At 39.6% G+C, this 22,838-nt stretch overlaps 1 protein-coding gene and 1 non-coding gene across 9 annotated transcripts in view; both read left to right on the top strand.

Annotated features, from left to right (window-relative positions):
* The first annotated feature begins 889 nt into the window (after positions 1-889).
* The window catches only part of FKBP5 (FKBP prolyl isomerase 5), a 108,858-nt gene continuing 86,909 nt past the window's right edge, over positions 890-22,838 (top strand). For 2 of the 8 annotated variants that reach the window (XM_038553837.1, XM_038553838.1), the window contains exons 1-2: positions 890-993; positions 7,294-7,396. The gene's annotated coding sequence lies outside the window, so the exon portion shown is untranslated. Of the gene's footprint in view, positions 994-1,775; positions 1,800-7,021; positions 7,125-7,293; positions 7,397-22,838 lie in introns of those variants that run through there. The other 6 variants (XM_038553839.1, XM_038553841.1, XM_038553840.1 and 3 more) reach the window with 5 other exon arrangements.
* LOC119874322 lies at positions 20,093-20,195 on the top strand. The gene has a single exon (XR_005368195.1). It is a non-coding gene; the product is annotated as a U6 spliceosomal RNA (small nuclear RNA).

Raw genomic sequence — 22,838 nt, 5'->3', positions numbered from 1 at the left:
TGTTTCCTCAAAAGTGAGGGGATTGAGTTGGTTATTCCCTAAAGCCCAGGTGCGGCCAGCTCAATCGCCGTCATCTGAATCTCTTTGGGGAACTACTCAGGGGCAGCCAGCCTTCTGGTGGAAGGAGCCTGGTCCCTCTCGAAGTGGGGTTTGCTCAGTAGGTCTACTCTTTCCTGGTGGCGGGGGCGAAAAAGGGGGATCAGAATACACAATCACTTTTTAAGGCCCTCTGCTGTCTCAGCCGCCTGGTATCCATCTCATCATGCCGGACAGGCGGGCATAAAGCCACGGCCAAGCGCGGTCTTCACAGTCCCTTGAGGCCGTGGGGGAGATGCGCCGTGCTAAACTGGTTCTCAAGACGGGATTTTCCCCAGGCTCCACTGGGCATCTCTGACTTCCTGATGCTAACCCAGGCGGCTTACCTGCCACAAAAGGACTGGCCTACCGTCTGCATCCTCTGGTCACGCCGGGTAAGCAGACAGGAGGGCCGAGCCGTCAGGGATACGATGCAGATGGGAAGTCAACTAGCCTGTGTAGGCATCCGTTCCTCCGGAGGTAAGGGATGACGAGGGGCGGCGTCGGTCAGTTTCCCGCATGCCGTCCCCCCGACCCCACAAAGGCCAAGGGCCAGACACGTGGGCTGGCGTGGAGAGGCGGAGTTTACACTAAGGCGGAGGTGCAAATGGACGGGGGCGGGGCCTCAGTCGCACGGACGGCGCGCGGCCACCAATCCGGACGGGCGCAGCGACAGCCCGCGCGCCTTTTGGGGGCGGATTGACAGCCCCGGGGCCCTATGGACGGCGGGTCCTGCGGCCGGCGGGGGCGGGACCGCGCCGGGCGCTGCCCGGGGGATTCGGGCCGGTTCGCGGGCGCTGCCAGTCTCGGGCGGCGGCGTCCAGCGCGCGGACGGCCTGCTGGGCGGGGGGGGCGGGGGCCGAGCGGCGCGCGGCCGAGGCGGCGAGAGACGAGGCCGAGGAGCACCCACGGCGACAGGTACCGGCGCCATGGCCGCAGGGGTGGGGCGGGCGGCCGCAGCGCCCCGGTAGCCGAATTCCCTCCTTGGCGGGCCGCCGCGCCGCCTCGGGGGCCCCGGTACGCGCGGGTTCCCGGCCCCGCTGCGGCGCCTCGGGGCGAGCGGCGCCGGGGAGGCCTCGAGCGAGCGCGCCGGCCGCCCCCCGCCCAGCCGCGGCGCCCCCAGCGCGCCCCGCCGGCCCGCGGGGCTGGGGCTCCCTCCGGGAGGCGCTCCCTGGCCCTCGGCGCTCCCCCTCGCGGAGGCGAGGCCCGGCGCGCCCGCTCGTCCTCACCCGGCTTTTGTTTCCCGCCCGAGGTGACAGGTCCCGGCTCCGGCTCCCGTCGGCGGCCCCCGACTCGCCCGAGGCCCGGCGCCTGTGACCGCGACCGCCCGGAGCAGGCTGCGGGACCCGCCGAGAGCCGGGCGGCGCGTGAGCAGCCGCCGCCGCCGCCGCCGCCGCCGCCGCCGCCGCCACCGCCGCCGCCGCGGGCGGGAGAGAAACTTCGCCTCTGGGCCCGGGCGGCGGGCGAAGTCGAGCCGCGGTGAGCCGTGCGCCGGGACGCCGCGGGCGCGATGGAGCCGCGCACACCTGGCGGGGCCCCTGGCGGGCGAGGATAACGGAGCGCCCCGCCGCTGCGCCCTCGCTTTCGGTTTGCGCTCCCCGGGCGGCGGGTGTGGATGCGCGTTCACCGCCTTCACCTGCCGCCATGGGACGAGCGCCTGGGATCCGGCCTCCCGACGGCCCTCGGCCGCGCCCGGAGGGTGCCAGTCCGCGCGGGCCTAACAGGTGACTATTCTCGCTGCAGGGGAAAGCCAGTGGAAGCGCGCTCGTGGTTCGGTTCACTCCTGGAACATTAGAGCTGCTTCCACTGACGCCTGCGAAGGTGTGCTGGCCACACGATAGGACTCACACCCAGTACTGATTCAACACAAACAAAACAAAACAAGAAAACCACCAGGCACCACCAACACAACAGCTTGAGGGGGTCCGCGTGTCGGTTGCCTTCTCTCCACGGACGAGCCTTAGAGGAACATCGTAGCTTTGCCGAAAACATTGGCTTTTGCAGTGGTGGCGAAAGCATAGGAAGGTACCAAGTTAGTAAGTGGAGAATGCAGAGCTCTCGGTCTCCTCCGGTGTGGCTGAGGACAGCGTGCACGACGTTTGGCCGCCGCTCAGTAAATTCTGCCTGCAGTAGTTGGAGCTCGTGGTTTTGGATTTACTTTTCAGGAGTACGTTTTCCAGTGGGATAAGGCTTAGCATTGAATGGCAGCTTTCTTTGCCTCGCTAAGGGTAGACAGATGTGTTTATTTTCATTGTTTCCCCATTTTGTTAAACTGTGGACAAGAGAAAAGTTGAGGCACATGTTTCGGTTCAGTATTTTTAATGGTCTATGGAATTCTGCCCACACCTCCCCCCACTACCTCCCCCCCCCCCCACCGTTTTTACTTTAGACGATGATAGTAGCTTTTTCTCTTGGTATTTGAATCAAAATTCAAGGATAAACTTGAAAAATTTTTTTGTTCTTTTTGGGAAATCTTTGTCATACTTTCACTTACCATTTTCTCTTCATCTCCCTCCCAACTGACCTCCACTGAATCTACAGCTATGGCCCTGACCAATATAGGGTATCGACCAATATAGGGTATAGGAAATACATTAAAAATACAGCAATTTTTTATACTTTATACACTTTATACGTATTTAAATTCATTTGTGAGTGACACTTTGATTTAGCGTAATTTTTTTTTTCTAATGTGTCTTTTGTAACTATTGGGGATGATTTATATTTAACAGAAGTGTAATGTCTTAAGAACAAAGTTATAATTTTGAGTTAATTATGCTACTTCATTAGTATTTCATTGAATGGTAATTTTACTATTTACCTAGGTAATTAGTAACACCATTTAAAGCTGAACTCTTTAACCAATAGGCTAGCTGTGACTGGGATTTAAAAAAAATAAATCAAAGATGGTCTTTATAAAATGTTTTCTGTCTTCAAACAACAGGCTTAAATGGTATGAGGTCTTTGTCTTCCCAGCATTTAACAAAACAAATATTTTTTTCTGAATCTTTAATGTTCTTACTTATGGTAATTTTAGGTGAACTTCTTTTTTATTTTATTTTATTTATTTATTTATTTATTTTAAAGAATTATTTATTTATTTATTCATGAGAGACACACAGAGAGAGAAGCAGAGACATAGGCAGAGGGAGAAGCAGGCTCCTCCCAGGAGCCTGATGTGGGACTGGATCCCAGATCCCGGAATCACGACCTGAGCCGAAGGCAGACTCAACCATTGAGCCACCCAGGCGCCCCTGAACTTCTTTTTTAAAACATAATTTTAACCAGTTCAACATGAAAAACTTAAAATACTGGAGTAGGCAGCTAATTAAATCTTCAATTTTCTGTTTTTTCTTGGATTGGGAAAGAACACATATTTTGGAGAAATTTCCTAAATGTTTCTTAGCTTAGAATCAGTCTAGAGGAGAAAGAACATCCTCTTTCTGTAGCTGTAGAAGTAGTTATTGCTGTTAAAGCTTAGTTGTCTTTTTGATCGTTAGGGTAGATTGGTTGCACAGTGACTTGTCCTGTAGAGTGGGTTTTATTCTGTACAAATAGTTGTAAGGAATCTTAGAAGTCTGAGGGTCCTCATTCTTTTGGATGATTTAGATAATTGTTCTTTAAAGTGTATAGGAATATATTTTTAGCTACTGTATGTAATTTGCTGTGTATGATTATTATGATCTTTATCCTATGGTGATGCTTAAATATACCACATATGATAAATTAAACTAGTATTTCATAGTTTTGTTTACACAAAAGCAGCTTTTAGGAACTTTATAAAAATGCCTTTTAATTAAAAACTCATTTTCAAATTCAGTTTTTGGATATTTTACTAGGGTTTTTTGTCCACTTTAACTTGTGGTAGACCATATCATAAAATTATCAACCACATTTCAGTTTCAAAATTAAGTATAAGTTGAATTCTCACATCTACACAGTAAACATTGTGAGTGTGTTTAAGTCATTTATCCTCAGGTGTGGTTCCTTTTGAGTTTGGGGGTGAGGAAATATTTTTGAAGGAATAAAGCCACAAAAAAACAAGGACGTATATTAAAATAACTAATTTGAGGATAAATCAGGTGACACTGTTAGTCATGAATGTAGCTTTGAAGTATTATGCATGTTATACCTAAGAATATATCTGTATAGGCCTTTGCAATAAGTTTTCACAGTTCCTAAAGAAAAAAAATCCGTACTGTACATATTTGGCGCACCAAATCCTGTAATTATTTGATACTGAACCACTAAATATGGACATTTTTAAAATTCTGAGACTATTTGTAAGTTTTTTAAGATTTTTTTTTTAAGTAACGTGTACACCCAGTGTGAGGCTCGGACTCACAACCTGGAGATGAGGAGTTGCATGCTCCATGGATAGAGTCAGCCAGGCATCCTGAAACTATTTGCGCTAATTTTAACCTAGCTGATTAATAATTAGATTTCATTTTATTGTGTATTTCTGAATTTTCTACAGTGCATTTTTTTCAAACAATCTCTGGCCAGTTTTATTAAAGAAAAATTTTACGTTATTTTCTTTTTACCAGTCTTTTTTGGCATGCTCCTAATGATATTAGAATCGTCTGGATCGGTGGTAACTGGTGTGCATTCTCTGTGGTATTTTCCGCAAGCTATGCCCAATTCAATGTTATTGCCACCTTAGTGATAGATACCAGTTTTGGCCAACAGGATGATGTAGTACTCTGTTTCAGATTTCCTCAAAGCTAGGCAGTTGTTGGCTAGGATGACCAGTTTTGCTTGGTCACGTCTGATCATTTTGTCTCCTTGTACCCCATCGTGTACTGTCTGTCCACTTATATTGAGTTGGAGCCTATACTTGTCTCCAGTGACTTTTTCTTCTATGTAGCCACCGTCATCTTGCCTTAGGTGTGGGATAGGCCCCAGCCAAGAGCACTCACCAGGATGGCCAAGGAGGTAGAAAGGGTCTGTGTGCATTTTTAACTTTTGATAATATATCCCCAAAGTGTAAAGAAAATTAAATCTATATACATAGGAGACTGAGTGGTTGTTGGTATGAAAATAACTATTGATTTAAAAATAATAGCCACTTAAGTGTGATTTAATTTGCAAAAAAGATACTTACCAGGTAAAAGACTCTTCTGTCAAGAGAGACAGCTTAGAATTATTTAGAGTAGGGCCTTATGCACCCTTGTAGCTAATCTGTATAACAGGTTATTAAGAATATTTTAGCAATATTTGAAACACTAAAATTCAAGTACTCGAAATAATTTGTATCTCACACTTTGTTACAAAAAGAATTGGCCTGTACTCAGCTGAAACTTAAACATGTAAGATTGTAATACTTAAATGGAGCAAGTTCATTTTTTTCTTTTTCTTTCTTTTCTTTTCTTTTTCTTTTTTTTTTTTTTTTTGGAGCAAGTTCATTTTATGCATAATTTAGTATTTACTTCTAGTCTTTCGGAATTTGTCTAGTTCATGAGAGTGAAGGACCACCAGAGGGAGTATGGGGTCTACGAATTTGTTCTATCTGTTTTTTACTCTTGGTCTGGAAGAAAAACACTTTAAAAATAAAAAAATTGTAATTCTCTAAAACAATCAGGAAAAAGATAATGAAAGATGGGGTCTGTAGCTATTTAGAGCTGCTGTCATTTTTGTAACAGTTAATCGAGGCTGTTTTCCTTGTTTTAGAAAATGATACAATTATTAGAAAAGTGAAAATGATGTATTTTCGAAGTGAGTAATGGGTTAAGTAAATAATTATACATCTGCAGAAGTTAGGGAATATCCAAATGCTAAGAATGTTTTGTAAGATTAAAAAAGTAATGCATTAGAACTGTGTATTTTTGAAGTTGCTTATTTTGGGGAAGGAGGAATAAAAGATGAACAAAGATCAAAGACTAGAGGAGGATTGTTTCCTCCTTTTATAGTTGCAAACCCTTCCTAAAGCAATGGTAAATATCTAGAACCATTTGTAGCATTCTGCCTCCATCTTGGAAATTTATAGATGATGTCAAATGAGGAGCCGCTTCTAGTCCCTTGAAAAACGATCATCTGATTATCAAAAGCAGGGTTGGGAATTTCAAAGGATCTCTTCAAAAATCAGATTTGTGTGTATGTTTCTTAGTGTTACTAACTGTGGAAATTAGAGAAACTCTCCTACTTTCAGCTGAAAATTACACAGTGGGATTTCAAAGTCAGGATGTCTCTGTCATAGATTTAATGCTGCAGTAAATTACTTTTTGGGATGGAGAAAACATCCCAGAGGTTGAGTCCTTTTCAGAATATATTCTCAATGAAGATGAATGATCTTTACCCATATTAAGTATTAGCTGATGGATTATTTCCCTGTTTAACTTTTTGAAAAAGCAAGACAATAAAACTTGTAATTTTAACACATATTTTGGGCTTTACCCCTTGCATAAAAGATTATTGTGTAGTGGAGGTAACATTTAATGTTTTGAAGTTCTAGTTGTGGCGGGGGTGGGAGGATTTGTTATGAGAAGAAGGTATTTCATTGAAGCAGAACAGAGTAACTTATGTGGAGAGAAAATCTGTTTCTCTTTGGAATTATTCTTAGGTTAAAACATCCTTATTAAGCAGAATTGAACAGCTTTTCCATCTTAGATTTATTTTCGCTATGAACTTTATAAGTTTTTAAAACATCTTTGTTGGTTCTGGGTGGGTTTCTCAGAGTCTGTTCATTTACACACACGCACACACACACGTAGATAAAATATCTATGATTTTTGTAATTTATATATGTTTTTACTCTAGATGTACATCTGTCTATACTGTATGACTATACAGGGTTGTTTATATGTGGGGAACCCCTCCATTAAATGAAAGGTTACTGTGTTAAGGGGAATAAAGTACATGATCACAATAAGATTGATGCAAAAAAAAAAGTGATGCAAAATGTTCATAGCAACTTTTCACAACAGGAGTGAACAATTGATTCACACAACAGAAATGAATCTCAGAAATATTATTCAGAGCAAGAGAAGCCAGAGAGAAATATGTACCAAATGATGCTGTTTATGAAAAATATAAAACAGGCAAAACTTTAGGTAAGGCGATAGAAATCAGGACAGTGGTTTCTGGGTAAGGGTTGTGGAAAGGGGCAGAAGGGAATTTTCTGGGGAGATAGAAATATTCTGTAGCTTGACTTGGATAGTGGCAATTCAAGTGTACACTTCTTGGGTAACCTTTTATTTTTGTATAATTTTTAACTTACAGAAAAGTTGCAAGACCTAGTACAAGAAACATCCAGATTCACCAGTTGGTGTATGCGCTTGTTCAGACTTATTGAGCTGACTACTTAAGATCTGGGCATTTTATGGTATGTAATTTTTACTTTAACAAGGAAAAAGCTACAACAATTTGTTGAAGAGGAGAATGATCTTGTCATCTGCAAAATATGAAATACCTCAATTCAGACTTCAGCAGTGCTTTCATAATGATAGAGAAAAAGAGAATCACCAACAGTCTCTTTTGTCTCTAAGTATATGTATTTATGCTGCTGCTCTGAAGTTTCCTGATGACATATTTCTGTTAGAAGACATAAAATTCTGAAAATGATTGAAGGCAGAGCTGCCACCAAGGAAACCCTGCTAGATTTTGTTATCTTATGCACATCACCTAGAGAATGAGACTAATTGCTAGCAATAGCTTTCTGGGAATTGAAGGTTCTTATTCCTGTTAGAAAAGTTACACACTTACAGTGTGCTAGTTTTGCACAGATGTGTAGTTTTTATTGTTTTGGAATTTACAGATGAAGAGGAGGCAAACAAATCTAGTTGTCATTTTTGGGTGGTGCTGTTTATCATAGAGAGGAAAGATAGGTGCTTGTAAACCATATATGACTATCAGTAAGTGGTAAATCTAAGCAGTCAATTTGTTCTCTATTGGTTGCACTATTATAGTCTCAGTAGAGTGATTTGATTTAAATTACATCCACTTAAGTCCTGGCTTAAACTATAATCATTGTTAAAAACCTTTAACTTTTCCCCTCTCCTTATTTATATAATTTTAAATATGTGCATTTTTTTTACAAGTTAGGGTTAGATATAATTTATGGATATTGGTTCTTTTAAAAAATCTTTTCCCCCCTTTTTTGCATCTACATTAAAAAGTTGTTTATTTGATTATTTACTAGAGTGGAAGATGTTTGAAATAACATGACAGCTAACTACATTCAGCAAATTAATCATGGATACTGGGAATAAATGTTTATTTTGTCTTTACTAACCAAAGCCATATATTTGTATGGACTGTATTTTCTTCAACAAAAATTACAGGTTCGTTGAAGAGAAACATAACAAATGTCCAATGTCAAACAACATGGATAAAAGGATTTTTTCCATTTAATAAACTATTTATGTTTCTTTAAAGTGACACAGGATCTTTTCCCCCTTTCATACACATTAAATTTCATTGGTCTATCGTTTCTCGGCCTTTCGCCTAAGATCAGGTGTAAGTTTCATTGGTCTATTTTTTTAAGATTTATTTATTTATTTATTTATTTATTTATTATTTATATATATATATATATAGAGAGAGAGAGAGAGAGAGAGGGGCAGAGACACAGGAAGAGGGAGAAGCAGGCTCCATGCCAGGAGCCCGATGTGGGACTCGATCCCAGGACTCCAGGATCGTGCCATGGGCCAAAGGCAGGCGCCAAACCGCTGAACCACCCAGGGATCCCCTCATTGGTCTATTGAGAATGAATAAAACATTATTTGAAAAATTTTTATCTGTTATAATTCTGAGTTGTCAAACTTCAACCGCAGATAGAATTTAAAAAATAGGGGATCCCTGGGTGGCTCAGCGGTGTCAGCGGTGTTGGGATGGTGTCTGCTTGGGATCCCCCCACCCTACCCCCGTCCCCAATTACTGCTCACACTCTGTATCTCAAAAAAATTTTTTTAGGGGATGCCTGGGTGACTCAACAGTTTAGCGTCAGCTTTCCGCCTAGGGCGTGATCCTGGAGACCCGGGATCGAGTCCCACATCGGGCTCCCTGCATGAAGCCTGCTTCTCCCTCTGCCTCTGTCTCTGCCTCTCTCTCTCTTTCTGTGTCTCTCACGAATAAATAAATAAAATCTTAAAAAAATTTTTTTTAATTAAAAGTAATTAAAAAAATTATCTAGGTAGACTTTTTAAAGATTTTTTATTTTGGAAGTTTTCAACTACATAGAACTAGGTAGAATAGTATTATGAACTTCCGTACTACCTGTTCTTCAGATTTACTAATATGGGCATTTTGGTTAATGTACTTATAAAACTATTAAGTTCTCACCACTATTGTAAAATTGTAGTAGTATTGGTGCATCAGATTTTTCTCTGTTTTTTTCTAAAAGTTTTGTTACAAATAGGGAGTCTTCAGAAACAATGTGTTTTAGTTCAGAGACTTGACTTTGGACAGATAGTAATTATGGAACTGTTTTAATCCTTACCCTTTTCTCTTAGCCTGAGGAAAAAATTAATTTTTTAGCTTTTCATTTAGAATAAAGCAGTCCAAATATATCTATGTGATAAGTATTATTCATATGGAAGGTTAGGTTATTTTCAAAGTGTTATCTGAGGAATGCTGTTGTTTTAAATGTTTTTCTGTAAACTTCTTTCTCTAAAGACTTAATCATTGCTGTGCTTGCTAGGCCCCAAATCCATATTTTCTGTCTAAATTTGAGGCCCAAATTTTCACCTATGTCTGCAAACTAAGTTTAAATACCATCTCTGTAGCAGCTGCACACCAGCACCCCCTCCGCTCACCCCCAGCTGAAAAGCTCTTCCCAGTTTTCCTCTTTAGCTGTTAATAACTTCATTACTCTTCTCGGTCAATTTTTTACTCTTTTTTAAAAAAGATTTTATTTATTCATGAGAGACACAGAGAGAGAGGCAGAGCCACAGGCAGAGGGAGAAGTGGGCTCTCGAGGGGAGCTCCTTGTGGGACTTGATCCCAGGAGCACTGATCCCTCTAGCCCTAAGTTGAAGGCAGATGCTCAACTGATGAGTGACCCAGGTGTCCCATCTTTTTGTCCTTTTCATTTTCAGTACAACAGTCCTAATCTGGTTAACATGTTAAAGCAGATTATCCCTTATCTATAATGAACTTCATATATATGAAAAGTAAGCTGTGTTCCTAAAGTAAACTAGGCATTTTCTTCCCTTCCTGAGAAGGCTTCAGTCAGCCTTTTGTAGGCAAAGACATGTTTAAGGCCTAGGTAATCACTGTACTTAAACTAAAGTATAAAGACTGTTATATGTTATAGCTGTTATAGCTGTCTATTGTCCAGCCTCCAGGGGTCTGGGGCATGATTCCTTTACAGATGGATTGTAGTTTATCAACTAGGCTTGCTTTTGGTCAGTTTATGGAGATCTTTTTCTCTCTGCTTTTCTGGGAAATTAAGTCTTCTCCCAGTTAAGAACCAGGACTTAATTTGAAATTACTGACTTTGGGAATAAAAGAATAAAATTCCATATTGCCTTATGTAATCCAGAATATCTGATTATTTTCTTTTAAGGGAAGTAGGAATAATATGTAAATTCTGAGATGCTTATACAGAGACTAATTTAATAGTTATTAAGAGTGGAAAATGGAGGAGTAAAATACATTTCTGGAAAGCCCTAGTCTGGTAGGAGTAGATGTTGGGGTGAGATTGAGTAGCTTTACAATCTTGGGCAATTTAAAATCAACCTTTCTGAGCCTTATTTTAATTGTAAAATGAGTGGGTTGGATTAGGTAGCATTTTAAGGTTTCTTTGCAGCTCTGAAATTTTAAAATGAATGGTTTCTCAGGAAAAAAACTCCTAATTTATATACTGTTTCTAGTAAATTTTTCAGTCATTTCATATTTTTCTATTTCCTTTAGAGGTTAGGAAAAGGAATAAAGAAGTCAGAATTCCTAAAATAGATTAGATTTTAGTGTTATTTTTCTGTGTGTCTTCACTGAATTTATCCTGGATTCCTACTTTCTACTTTCTGTTTGTGTCCATTTTCCCGCTTTTATTACTTTTTCTTTCCTTTACGGTGTGGCTTTCATATTCCTCTTTTCTCTGCTTTTTGCTACTGCTTTTTTTCTAGCTGATCCGTGAGGCTCATATTTCATTATGGGCATAGAATTTATCAAATATACACTTACGTCTGAGCTATCACTAAATTAAATTTAGATATCCTAATGATTGTCAGGATTAACGGGACCCTTCTACTCTATAATACAAAAGCACAGAGAGAGGAGTCTGAGTGTAAAGGGAATGAGGGAGCCTGGAGGGGGAAGAGTGGTGTCGAAGAGAGTGGTGTCCAAGGATATCCTGGTATTTTTTGATTCACTTATTTATTTTTTTTAATATTTTATTTATTTATTCATGAGAGAGGCAGAGACATAGGCAGAGGGAGAAGTAGGCTCCATGCAGGGAGCCTGATATGGGACTTGATCCAGGGTCTCCAGGATCACGGCCCGGGCTGAAGGCGGCGCCAAACCGCTAAGCCACCAGGGCTGCCCTGATATTTTGATTTAAAGTAGAACTTAAAATATTTCAGTCAATGATGGGGACTCTGCCAGTGAGAGGACAGTTTGGTCCTGAAGTCCTGCTGAGCTACACGTTTTTTTGAGGGCAGCAGCTGCAACTCTGGTATGGAATCATTAGTGTTCAGGGTTATGCTGCAGAGTAAGTGCAGGTTGAACTGAAATGTTGCTAGGACTGATTCTTCAAGGTGTTCTGCAGTTGGCTGGAGATTAAGAGCATGGTACAGACTCTTAAGACTGTCACTACTGCTATGTGATATTGAAAAACATACATAGCTTCTCTGAGCCTTGTTTTCTCACTTTTGATATTGAGGAGAGGCAGTTGTGAGGATTAAAGGAGACTGTACGTATAAAGACACTTAGCCTAGAGCCTGCGTATAGGTCTTCAATAAACACTAAATGCCGTTATAGTTTAATAAGCACTTTTATGTTTCAGATACTAGGTTCTCTTAGGTTCTTATTATAGAATAAATGAGGCAAGAGCCTCATTTAGCAAAGATAAAATATATACACAAAAGATAAATAACCTAGGTCCACTGGTAAGGTTTACTTAAGGACTCAAGAGGCAGGAATAATTGCTAAGCAGATGAGAACTTCAGGAAGGTGACAGAACTTGGTCTGAGCTTTGAATGACTAGTTAGCAAGCTGAGAGGACAAGATCCTTGGAGCCAGACACCCCGTGTCTGAATCTGAGCTCTGCTTCTATGTAATGTTAATAAGCAAGTTACTTGACTTGCCTCCTAGGATTGTTGAGAGAATTAAATGAGCTAATACACGTCAGGTACTGAGAATGGTGCTTCAAACATGGTGAGAACATGATAAATTATAGTATAAGTTGAGAGAAAACGCATTTCAGACAGAGCATTGAGTGATGATGAAGGGGAGATATTCTAGATTTGTTTGAAATGATGAAGCCAAAGTGGCTGAGGGGAATAACCTGTCGGAAAATAGTTGGTGATTATGTTGGGGCAGAATTATGAAGCCAGACATGAGATCTTTTCTGAGTGAACTGAGGGAACTTGGGAGGATTTCTTGGGTTATTTGTGAGGCATTATTGTATGTTACAGATAACATTTCTAAGTCCTATCTCTGGCATTTCTCACTTTCTTTTCTGATTTCAATATAACTGAAACTTGTATTCAAACTAATTTTGACAATGAAACTCATGATCTTCTATCCTGAACCATTTGTCCATTTCTTTTTGTAAATATGAGTTTTTGACTTTTTTTTTCTCTCCATATTCTGATTGTATATGTTATCCTATTCCTTTTTTCCAGATTTTCCTCTCTGTCCTCAGAGACCCCAGTCCAGATCCTAAATCACTAAAGCCATAAAGTAGAAAGAGTCAGGGAGACCAAGAGAGGAAGGAAGGGATATAACCTCAAGTCCAGCCATCTTGCCTTCAGATGAGGACATTGAGGTCCACAGGAAGTCAAATCACATGTTCAAGATCCACAGCTAATTAATGAGCAGGCCTGCACCTTTTAGAGCTAAAGTAGGGCTGTTTTTTACTGTCATGCCTAGTGTGGTTCTTAACCATCTGGGTGGGAATTATAGTAGTACCTCTGATAATTTTTCTACTATTGCTATTAAAAACCAAGATAAAGGGATCCCTGGGTGGCGCAGCGGTTGGGCGCCTGCCTTTGGCCCAGGGCGCGATCCTGGAGACCCGGGATCGAATCCCACGTCGGGCTCCCGGTGCATGGAGCCTGCTTCTCCCTCTGCCTGTGTCTCTGCCTCTCTCTCTTTCTCTCTCTGTGACTATCATAAATAAATAAAAATTAAAAAAAAAAAAAAAACCAAGATAAAAAATAATTTTACTGTCAGAAAAAATGTGATAGTAATTCAAGCTTTTTTTTTTTTTTTAAGATTTTATTTATTTATTCATGAGAGAAAGAGACCCAGGCAGAGGGAGAAGCAGGCTCCATTCCGGGAGCCCGATGTGGGACTCGATCCCGGGACTCCAGGATCACGTCCTGAGTCAAAGGCAGACCCTAAACCCCTGAGCCACCCGGGCTGCCCCGTAATTCAAGCTTCTTAATGAGAAGCCTATGATTACATTTCTTGGATGAGCATTACTATTCTTTTTTCTCTTCTTTTTTTTAGCATTACTATTCTTAAATATCCAAAACTAAGACTCCAAAATCTACTTTAAGAAGAATAGAGTTTCTTTCATTTTTAGAGTTGTAAATTATAAATTTAATAGTGCTCTAAACATAAATTCTCAAGAAAAGTAGGCTTTTTGTGTCTATCATTTTATAGATTGATGTGCTGGTAAGATTAGCATGAAGAGTTAGGAGCTATTGTACTTTCACCTCACATCCCCCACCCTATACTTTTATTGCAGTAGCTTCTTAAGTTTACATCTTCTCCAGTCTCTTACATTTTAGTATATGCCACACATAATGGTGAGAAACTTATTTAAGCTTTGTTTTCTTCTACACTATTTTCCTGTGTAGATGTAGTGTGGTGGAACATCTATAAAGGCCTAAGCTTAGTTTCTGGTCACTCTAGATGCTCAATAAATACTCCCTTTTTTACAGAGTACATAATTTTTTCTCATATATAAATAATGCCTGTTCCTAGCCACCAAATAAATCATTCTCACACTGTTTTTCTTCCCCTTGACGTGTATTGTTTAACTTTGGCAAGATGTCCTTCCTGCATTTGGAAATTTTGCATGGTGTACAAATACTTTTTAGTCACTTTAAGCATGATTTTATCATGAAATCATTTTGCAACTGGTAATAATGTTCTATATTCTTTCCCATGATTACAGAATGAGAAAGGCATGGGTTACATAAAGATGCTCCAGACTACTTTTTATCATGCTGTATTCCTTCAAAGAAAGTAGGCATCTAGATTAGATTTATTTTTACTGAAATACTAATTTTTCTTTATCATTTTCAAATACTGTGAAGTTGAATTGTATAATCCACAAGTATATATAAAATTTTTTTTCCGTGTCCTCAAAGCTTTTATCAGATCACTTCTATTTCCCATGGTTTGGGGGTTTTTTTGCTTCCTTTTTTTTGAAGGGAGAGGGATTTTTTTCTCTGTCTTATCTGCAACTTGTTTTGTATTTGGAGGATTCTTTAGGTAGAAGCCCTGCAATTCTTATACACTGAGAAAGAGACTGTTGGTTTTGTAACTTTCATTATTATATAAGTAGTATAATTTATATTTCCATCTTTGTAAATTATTAAATTCCTGTTATTGCTATGTTAGCCATCATGTACGACTTAAATGCACTGTAGTTATGTTTGGTCATAATAATTTCATCCACTGTTGTCAAAAGTGGAAATACTATAGCTGGGGTGTGTTTATGTATTGCCTCTAGAGTTGTAGCCATTGACGAACGGGAAACTGAAAGCTAAAAGTTCAGGAAATGTATTGTATTGAGGCTTTGTGGAAAAAAAAATGTAATACTAAACTGCTGGAAACCATAGACATTGGAAGACTGAAACATTTGTGTGTACATTTAGTTAGAGATGAATATTGCGGATTCTTAGAACAATGCTGTCATATGCTTAAATACGTTAATAGATGCAGTATGTGTGTTGCAGGCCAGGAAAGTTGTGTAATGCTAGAGAAAAATGCAACAGATTATTATATGTGTTCAACTATACGTTTTTAAGAAATAAAACAGCTGGCACATCTGTCAAATTCTTCAAGGATGTCATTTTCAGAGACTTGCAGTTTTGGTTTTAGTTTAGTTTTTGGGAAGGGGAGGTCACTATGTAACAAGGTAGCCCATTTTACCCTTAAGAAGTTCTGATGGCATAAGTTTTATTTTCTTATATTGAATTGAACTTTATTTCCTTATAATTTATTAATATATTCTGTAGTTTTTGTAGTGCTGAAAATAATTGATAAAATTACTTAAAAATTAAATGTATGCAAATTTTTTTTTTAGGTATTGTGGTATTTTAGGTACTTCATAAAGTACTATGCATAGGAGTCTTTATTTTTTAACTTATTTAAAAAATTTGTGTCAGAGGAGGTGTGAGGTGTCCCTTAGGTGTGCAATATATTGATTCAGCAATTCATTGCATTACTCAATGCTCTCCACAATAAGTGGAGATCTGTCTGTCACCATACATACAAAGTTATTGCAGTATTATTGACTATATTCTCTGTTGCTGTACTTTTCATCTTCATGACTTATTTATTTTATAACTGGAATTTTGTACCTCTTAATCCCTTTCATATGTTTTTACACCCATCCCTTCACCCACCTCCTCTCTGGCAACCATCAGTTCTCTGTATTTAAGAGTCTGGTTTCTCAGGGCACCCTGGTGACTCAGTCAGTTAGGCATCCAACTCTTGATTTTGACTCAGTCTGCCTTAGATTCTTCCCCTCCCCAAGCTCACAAGCTTGTGTGTGCTCTCTCTCTCTCTCTCTTAAATAAATAATAATAAAAAAAAGAGTCTGGTTTTTTGCTTCTTTTTTTTCTTTCTTTTTTTGGGAGAGGGAGAGAGGAGAAGGGAGAGAGAGAGAGCATCTTAGGCAAGCTCTGTGCCCAGCACAAAGTCAGATGTGGGACTCAGTCTCACAACCTGAGATCATGACCTCAGTCAAAGTCAAAAGTCAGAGGCTTAACTGACTGAGCCATCTAGGCACTGAAACATTTGTGTGTACATTTAGTTAGGACTATTGCGGATTCTTAGAACAATGCATTTTTCTCTTTCTCTTTTTAAGTGAAATTTTAATGTTGATTACTTTTTAAAAAGTTATATAAAAAAGTGAAAATTTAATGCTGATTATTTAAAAAATATATATATATGATTTGAAATGGTAGATGCACCACTATGTTCATTGAAGCATTATTTATAATAGCCAAAATATAGAAGGAACCTAAGTATCTATCAATAGATGAATGGATAAAGAAGGCATGATACACATGAATATTACTCAACTATAAAAAAGAATGAAATCTTGCCCTTTGCAACATGGATGGACCTAGAGGGTATTATATGCTAAGTTAGAGAAAGACACATACCTTTGATTTCATTTAGGTAGGATCTATAAACAAAACCGAAACAGACTCATAAATACAGAGAACAAACTGGTAGTTATCGGAGAGGAGGGGGCAGGAGAATGGATGAAGTAGGTGAAGGGGATTATAAACTATGAACTTCTAGTTATAAAATAAATCGGGGGATATAAAGTACAGCATAGGTAATATAGTCCATAACGACGTAGTAACTTTGTATGCTGACAGGTGGTAAACTACTCATTATGGTGAGCATTTCATAATTTATGTAAATATCAGGTCTTGATCTTGAGGTTCCTTACTTCCAGTAAGGAAGTTTGAGTTGTGTCCTGTTGTTTTAAACTGTTGGAGTTATGTTGTGCTTAATATCCTTCTGCATATAATTCTTCTTCTGTGAGAATACTGATAATTTCCTGGAAGTATTGCTGGGCTGAAGAATATTTTGCACTTAAACTTTTTAAAGATGTTAGCAAATTCACCTTTAAAATATTTTACTACTTTGTACTTTCACTAGGGATATATGAGGTGTTATTTTCTGATAACTGTACACACTTCCATTTTGCTGATTAGAGGAGTTCAACTTTTGAAAATGAATCCTTCCTGTAGTAATTTGAGATGTTTAGGAAATGATAGATTAATATATTCTCATTGCCTGATGGAAGTCAAGTGGAAGATGGTGGTCTTCAGACCTATAGTATACATTGCACTGATTCAGATAGAAGAGATCAAGATGTTGGTTTCCTGGGGATTTGTCTTAGAATGTTTAAGGTAAACATTTATTAGTGACATTCTGAAGCAGTAGAAGGCCCTGAGTGTGCAGATTTGAGAAGTTTGGATCTGTTGTGCTGGAGAACTATTTAAAGTCCTTGAATTAAAAATAAATAAATAAATAAAGTCCTTGAATTGGGAGTATACTGTGTGTGAGAGAAGCTTTACTGGCAGTATGTACAGAATGAATGGAAGTGAGTGAGTAGGCTGGAAATAGGTCAGCTGGAGAACTCTGGTAATTCAGGAAGGAAATGAAGAAAACCCAGAATATGGTGATAGATACCAATTTGGAAAGTAAGGAAGTAGGAAACACCGTGAACATTTGACAGGTCCTGTTGATAAGATAGAGAAAAAATATATTAAAGTTGTAAGCCTAGGAAAGTAGCCAGATAATACAGATTAATGAAGTAGAAAAGAGGCCAATTTTGAAAAGTTGATTTTCTTTAAAAAGGTAGGGATATAAAAGGGCCCCGAAGTATCTATGATCGGGTGATTAGAGATCAAAAACTGCAGAAGAGAAAAAAGAGAAGTTATTAGTAGATTTAGTTATAATAGAGGAAGTAGCTGGAATTAAGAGTGGTAAGTTCTGGTATGAAGTAGTTAACAGAAAAAGGTGTTCATTGAGGATTACATTTTGGGAAGGGGTTGTCTCAATAATGGGAGCTAGGTTGAATGAATAATCAGGGAAGAAGAAATTAGTAATCTGAGGAGTAGGGAAAGAATCGGGATATGTATCTGCATATGATACAATATTTACTTGATATTTTCCAGGTAGATACTGTGTTCTTCCTTTGGTGGTGATAACCTCAGAAAATTGTAATGATTATCTTAAAGATGGAGTTTATTTTATACCAGAAGTTAATATTCTGCTTGAAAAATGGTCTTGAAAAAGTAGTTTTGGTGTCCTATGCTATGTTCCTTTTAGTTTCATAAAATTGTTTCATCTTGTTTTAATCTCTCTGGGTCCTACACAAAAAAACACAGCTTATTGCTGGAGAAAGTCCAGATACCTTGTGTATTTTAGTTGGTCATTTAAAAAAATGTTTCCTGGCTTTTGAAACTTGACTAATAACCAGTGGTAAGAATCCATATCTCTTTAGGACATAGTGTGAATTCAGAGTTTTTACTGTCATAGAACTTGTCAGGATGGAGCCTATTCACAGGAAATGATCTAGTATCAAAGTCAGGACCTCTGACACTATGTGAAATGGGTTAGAGTTGCAAGCTCAGGAGTCATTGTGCCTGGTTCCATTGTTCACTGGCAATATTGTGCCCCTTAATTTCACCATCTGGAAGTGGCAATAACAGTTCTATATCACAGGGTTATTGAGAGAGGCTCTGTCATGGAGCTTATATTCTAATTCTCGTAAGGAGAGACAAGCAATAGGCAAGTAAATATATGTGCCAGGTGGCAAGTGGAGGAGAAAAATGATAGAGTTGATTGCTTTTGTTTCTTGTTCTTTTATATTGGGTAACAGGGAAGGCCTCTCTGATAAGAAAGTATTTGAACAGAAACTTAACTGAGGGAGCAAACTGTGTGTCTCCAGGGGAGAGTTCCAGGCAGAGGGAACAGCAAGTGCAGAAGTCTTGGTGAGAGGCATGTTGGAAGGGGTATAGCAAGAAGGCTGGTGTGGCAGAAACAGAGTGAGAGGAGGGGAAATAGGAAAATATTTTCAGAGAGAGCCGCTGACCAGCATGTAGGGTGTTAAGTGTAATAAGGACTTTGGGTTTTATTCTGTGTGAGCTGGGAAGCTGTTGGAGGGTTGCCAGAGTAGTTTTTTTTAAGCTAGTCTGATTGTCACTTCTTTCCTTAAGAATGCTTCAGTTCTCTATTTCCTTTGGAATAAAGTTCAAATGCTTTATTCTGGCACACAAAGTCCTTCACAGTCAGCTTCTGCCTATTTATTTAGCATCATCTGCATCCTTTCCACATGTACTCTCTGCTCTAGCCAAATTGGATTACATGCGGTTCCTTGGATGGGTCATGATGATTCACGTCTTTGTGTCTTTCTGCATGCTATTTGCCCTGTGAGAAACCCTCCCCCTCAGCTCACGTAGTCCCTGGCTGTGTTTTAGATGGTCCTTTTTGTGCTTCTAGAGCAGCACCCTGTGTCTCCTTGTCTCACCTTTCTCCCCGCTAGCAACTTTGTACTCAAGCCACAGCCCTGGAATGTGCCGTGTTCTTCCACCAGCCTTGATTTTACTCCTGCCACACCCTTGCCAGTTGAAATTAATGTCCATTCTTCAAGAACCAGCTGGAACACTGCCCTCTTTTCCCTGCTTTATAAACTGCCATCTTTTCCCTACCCTTATAAATACTTTGTAACTCTCTCATACTTAATCACAGTTATCTTGAATTAAAATGTTTTTTTGCTTTGCCTCACACAAAATCCTTGGCCTTACTCATTTTAGTTTCCACTGTGGCTCCCAGTGTAGGGTCTGCACAGATTTCACATTCAGTTAAGTACTCATCATGGTATGTAGGATTCATAGAAAACTGTTGGGTTTCAAGATGCTAAGGGCCATAAGCAAAGTGAGACATTGTTAACAAAACAAATCTACTGTAACATAGTGTTGATGATGGCATGGGTACCTTGGTTCTCTCCTATATTTACTATTGGCATCAAAAGTTAGTGCACCTCCTTTGAAATGTGGTTTGGCAAAACGTATTCAGACACATAAATGTTCATGGGTTTTGACCTAGTGACACCACTTCCGGAAATCATCTTAAGAAAATAACAGAGCGTGTGCTTTGGCAGTACATGTACTAGAATTGGAACGATACAGGAAAGATCAGTACAGCCCTTGTGCAAGGATGACATGCAAATTCGTGTATCATTTCATATTTTTTGTAAGTTATATCCCAATTAAAAAAGAAAAATCTAAAAAAAGAAAAAAAAAAGAAAAAAAAGAAAAATCTGGGCAGCCCGGTGGCTCAGTGGTTTAGCGCCACCTTCAGCCCAGGGTGTGGTCCTGGAGACCTGGGATAGAGTCCCATGTCAGGCTCCCTGCATGGAACCTGCTTCTCCCTCTTCCTATGTCTCTGCCGCTCTCTCTCTTTCTCTCTCTCTCTCTGTCTCTCATAAATCAATCAATCAATCTTAAAAAAAGAAAGAAAAATCTAAAAAGAAAATAATACAAACCAGAATGACAATTATAACTACTAATGTTGAAAGTTTACTATGTGACAGGCACCATGCAAAGCCCTTACTTTATTTGATCCTTAGAATCCAAGGGGTGTGACTACTGTTACTTCACGTGATAGAGGGAGAAATTGAGGCATGAAGTAGTTGAGTGACTTGCCCAGGCGTCGCTCATATCACTGCTCAAGCCAAGATTCTCACTGAAGCAGTGTTTAAGAATTCATACTCTTTGGGGTTCCTGGGTGGCTCAGTTGGTTACGTGTCTGACTCTTGATTTTGGCACAGGTCATGATCTCAGGGTTATGATATCCAGCTCTGCCTTGGGGCTCCACACTCAGCTGGGAGTCTACTTGAGATTCTCTTCCTGTCCCTCTGCCCCTCTCAATGCATGTGTATGTGTGCTTGCTTGCTCTCCCGGTCTCTCAAATAAATCCTTAAAGAATCCGTACTCTTTTTTTCCTTTTTCTTTTTAAGATTTTAACTTTAAGTAATCTCTACACCCATGGGGCTTGAACCCACAACCCTGAGATCAAGAGTTGCACACTCCACCAAGTGAGCCCCCCATGTACCCCAAGAATCCATACTCTTAATTATATATGATCAAAGCCTAGGCACAAAAATGTTCACAGCAGTGTTAGGTAGAATAGATACATTGGAAGCAATGTATGTTAATAATTAATGTTCATCTGTTCAATAGAGTATTTTTTTCAATGGCTTTATTGACATAAAATTCACATAGCATGGTATTCATATCTTAAAGTGTATAATTCAGTGATTTCCAGTATATTCACAGAATTGTGCAGTTATACCATTATCCCATTTAAGAGCATTTTGTTTATTTATCCCTAAAAGAAATCTCATACCCATTTACAGTCACTTCTACTTCTACCATTACCTTAAAAGAACACCAGTCTACTTTCTGTCTCTATGGATTTGTGGACATTCCATATAGATGGAATCATACAATACATCCTATTTTGTGTCTCATTTAGCATAACATTTTCAAGGTTCATTCATGTAGCGTGTTGTCAGTACTTCATTACTGAATAATAATATGTGGCATGAATATACCACATTTTGTTTACCCATTCAATAGTTAATGGACATTTGGATTGTTTCTACTCTTTAGCTATTATGAATATTGTTACATACATCTATGTACAAATTTTTGTGTGGACATATGTTTTCATTTTTCTTGGAATTGTTGATCAAATGATAACTTTAACTTTTAGAGGAACTGCCACACTGTTTTCTAAAGCAGCTGCAGTATTTTACCCTCCCACTAACAATGCATGAGGGTTCTACGTTTCCCACATCTTTGTCAGTACTTGTTATCATCTGTCCTTTTCCTAATAGCCATACTGGTGGGTATGGAGTGATATCTGACTGTGGCTTTCATTTACATTTCCCTACTGACTAGTGCTATTCAGCATCTTTTCATGTGATCATTTGCTATTTGTATATCTCTTTGGAGCAATGTCTATTTGAATACTTTGCCCATTTAAAAAATATTTATTTAAAATATTTATTATTTTATTTTAGACAGAGTATGAGTTGGGTGGGGGTGGGGGAGCAGAGGGAGAGAGAATCTCAAGCAGACTCCCTGCTGAGCATGGGGCCTGATGCAGGGCTCGATCCCACAATCCTGGGATCATGACCTGCGCGGAAATCAAGAGTTGGACACTTAACTGACTGAGCCACCCAGGCTTCCCTTAAGATTTCTTTTTTAAAGATTTTATTTATTTATTCATGAGAGACACAGAGAGAGAGGCAGAGACGCAGGCAGAGGGAGAAGCAGGCTCCATGCAAAAAGCCCAATGTGGGACTTGATCCCAGCCCTCAGGGATCACGCCCTGAGCCAAAGGCAGATGCTCAACTGCTGAGCCACCTAGGTGTCCCAAGATTTTGTTTTTAAGTTTCCCTATGCCCAATGTGGGGCTTGAACTCAAAATCTTGAGATCAAGAGTGGCACACTCTCTTGAGAGCCAGCCAGGTGCCCCTGTCCATTTTTTAATAGGGTTGTTTTCTTTATTACTAAGTTGTAGATTTTTTTTATTGAAGTATAATTGACATAATATTAGTTTCAGCTGTGCAATCCAGTGGTTTGACAACTATATTATGAAATGCTCAGCATAAGTGTAGTTATCTACTACTATATAAAGTTACTGCAGTATTATTGACTGTATTTCCTATGCTGTACATTTCATCCCTGTGACTGATTTACTAACTGGAAGTCTGCCCTTCTTAATCCCCTTCATTTATTTCACCTCTTTCCAGCCCCTTCCCTTCTTTTAGCCATCAGGTTTTTTTTTTCTTCCTGTATTTGTGAATCTGTTTCCATTTGTTTTGT

This window comes from Canis lupus, chromosome 12 (assembly GCF_011100685.1).
Source record: "Canis lupus familiaris isolate Mischka breed German Shepherd chromosome 12, alternate assembly UU_Cfam_GSD_1.0, whole genome shotgun sequence".
NCBI classification, from domain to species: domain Eukaryota; kingdom Metazoa; phylum Chordata; class Mammalia; order Carnivora; family Canidae; genus Canis; species Canis lupus.
This window is presented reverse-complemented; position numbering and strand designations above follow the sequence as displayed.